A 3291-nucleotide genomic window follows, 5' to 3' on the forward strand; every position below is an offset into this window, starting at 1 on the left:
TTATTGTTGTTATTATTATTATTATTTTTATTGTTATTATTATTGTTATTGTTATTATTATTATTATTATTATTATTATTATTATTATTATAATTTGTTCAATTAACATCCCTATGGTTCGACCCCGGTATTGCCGGGTTATTTATTACTTCGACACTCCTACACTTGGGAGAAGACATCAATATTTTAGTCGTGTCAAGTTTTTGGCGCCGTTGCCGGGGAGGTAAGTTTTTGTATAAATTATAATATTTATTTTATTTTCACTTTTCACTTTTCTTGTATATAACTTTGTTTCTTTTCTTTTGTTTCTTTTTATTTTGTTTTCTTCCTCCTTCTTTTGCTTTCTTCTTCTTTTTTATTTTATTCCTACACGTGCATGAGAGTGTGGTCACGTACATCAAGTGGTAGACTTTGTAGGGTATCCTCATCATTTTCAGAAAATATGGCCGAAGAAGATAATCAATCACTTCAAAATGAGAATAATGAGAATAACCGTGCTAGAACACTTAGAGACCACATGAATCCCACAAGAACAAGTGCACCATCATGCATAGTTTTTCCTCCTGATGCATCTCATTTTAATTTTAAACCAGGCATTATTCAACTTTTACCTTCTTTTCATGGCTTAGAATTGGAAAATCCATACTTGCATTTAAAGGAATTTGAGGAGGTCTGCAACACGTATAATGACTCAAATTGTAACATGAACACCATCAGATTAAAGCTTTTTCCTTTTTCATTAAAAGATAAAGCTAAAACATGGTTACAAAATTTAAGGCTAGGATCCATTCATGCTTGGGATAAAATGCAACAACAGTTTTTAAAGAAGTTTTTCTCATCTCAGAGAACAAACTCTTTTAAAAGACAAATCACCACTTTCACTCAAAAACCAGGAGAAATATTTTACCAATGTTGGGATAGGTATCGAGACTTGCTTAATACTTGCCCTCATCATGGTTTGGAAATATGGATATTGGTTTCATATTTTTATGAAAGGTTAACACCTAAAGATAGGCAAATGGTTGAATTGATGTGCAATGGAACTTTTGAAGATAAAGACCTTGATAAAGCAATGGAGTACTTAGATTTGTTAGTTGAAAATGCTCAAAATTAGGACACCGCGGGTACTTATGAGGGACCGAGTAAAACTCAACCTCATACATCTAGTGGAGGTATGTACAACCTTAGGGAAGATCATGACCTTCAAGCGAAGTTTGCATCTTTAGCTAGAAAAGTCGAGACACTAGAATTGAAAAGGAGTGGTAAATTAAAATATGTTGAAAACATTGTGTGTCAAATATATGAAACAAATGAACACTCAATTAGTAACTGTCCAACCTTGCCTTCTTTTAAGGAATGTCTCCATGAACAAGCTCATGCTTTAAACAGTTTCCAAAGAGCCAACCACAATCCATACTCTCAAACATACAACCCTGATTGGATAAATCACCCAAATTTCAGTTGGAAGAGTGATAATAACAATGTGCAAACTTCACAACCACCATTTCAAGCACACCATAATTTTCAAAATTCTCATGGATATACATCTCCTTATGCTCCACCTCCTACAAGAAATCTTGAGGAAACATTGCATGCATTCATTGAAAAGCAAGAGACAATCAATACTTAACTTGCTCAAAACATGACAGATTTTAAAGATACTCTTGTAAAATTGACATATGCTCTTAGTTTCCAAGAGAAAGGTAAGTTTCCATCTCAACCACAACAAAATCCTAAGGGGCAATACAATGCAAATGCAAGTAGTTCTGGAAGCCAACACATGGATCAAGTTAAATCAGTCATGACACGACTAAAATATTGATTTATTCTCTGATTAGTAGTTAAAAGTGTATTTTTATCATGGTTTTATATCATCATTTTGCACTTGAAGTATTAATAACTCCTTAACTAAAGCATGTTTTATAATAATATATCTAATAATATAAGATATCTTTAATTTGTGGTAAATGTTCATTTTAAATACAGGCCTATCACATAAATGAAAGGATTGATTGATGATTTTAAGAACTAAAATTCCAAGGGCAAAGAGATGACCAAAATTAGAAAAGAGATGTCGGTGCAATCAAAACTGGAACACTATTCGGTAATTGGGTCATATCTGGAGTTATAGATCTCAGATTTAGGTCTAATTTATATGGATGGAAAGGTAAGACATAGGTCTACAACTTTCATATGGAGCCCAAGATCTAAAAAGGCCATTTTCAAGTCCAAATTGTAGCAACAACAAAGAAGCTCGAATCTGTCCTCCAGCTCGAGCACTGTTCTGTATTTTGGCCATATCTGGAGTTCTAGAAGTCCAAATGAGCTGAATGTTTTACATAAAAAAGCTGAGACAATTGCCTACAACTTTTATGTTTTCAAGTGGTTCCAATTTTGACGTTATCAATGACATTTTGGGTAGACAAGAGAAGATAAGGATTGTCACCAAGTCAAGAGTTGGCCACCCACTCATCAATTAGTCATCAAATCAATAGTTTCCAATTTTGGCCTATAAAAGGAGGCATTTGCCATGCATTTAGGCATCTTGGTTTCCAGATCAAGATCATGCTCTTGTTTTCTCTCTTTGTATTTTTTGTATTGCTTATGCTTTGCTTTCATTAATATCAAGTTTATGTCTTTCATTTCCTTTCATTTTCTTAGTTAACTTTTATCTTATTTATATTTTTATTTTGTTTATTTATTTTTCTTTCTTTCATTATGTCTAGCTAAATTTATTATGTCAAGGTGAAAAGGCTACACTAATGGTGTAAGAATAAGTATAGTGTAAACTTAATATGGACTTTAATGTTTGATACTAACATGTTTTGTATTTGTTATCTTGTTCACTCTTTAATACTTTGCTTGTTAAATGACTAATCTTGATTTATATTGTATAACACTTGGTACAACAAATGCTTGGCACTTTCATAGTTCATACTGTATGGTATAACCGACACCTGAGCTATGAAAGGAACTTGATTTGTTGTTAACATAAGTTATAATCATGAATGCTTGACGAGATTTACAAGTATTAGCATTAATCGAATAAGATGACTAATGTAATCATGTTAACAATCTATAATCAGATTGGAATCTCCTTTGTGTGTGGTTTCCAAATGAATAATAAGAGTTTATACTATACTTGTTTGACATACCATTAGTGGAACCTCTAACCTTGACATTTGTTATTATCATTGTTTAATCCTTACATTAATATTCTATCTCAAAGTTCTCATCTTCTTCTCCTTCTTTATTATTATTATTATTATTATTAATACTACTATTATTATT

General features: G+C 31.9%; 1 long non-coding RNA gene across 1 annotated transcript in view; it reads left to right on the plus strand.

Annotated features, from left to right (window-relative positions):
• The window catches only part of LOC105109287 (uncharacterized), an 18988-nt gene that overhangs the window by 14660 nt on the left and 1037 nt on the right, over positions 1–3291 (plus strand). The gene's annotated exons all lie outside the window — the stretch shown is intronic.

Source organism: Populus euphratica, unplaced genomic scaffold (genome assembly GCF_000495115.2).
Source record: "Populus euphratica unplaced genomic scaffold, PopEup_1.0 scaffold303.1, whole genome shotgun sequence".
Lineage (NCBI taxonomy): Eukaryota > Viridiplantae > Streptophyta > Magnoliopsida > Malpighiales > Salicaceae > Populus > Populus euphratica.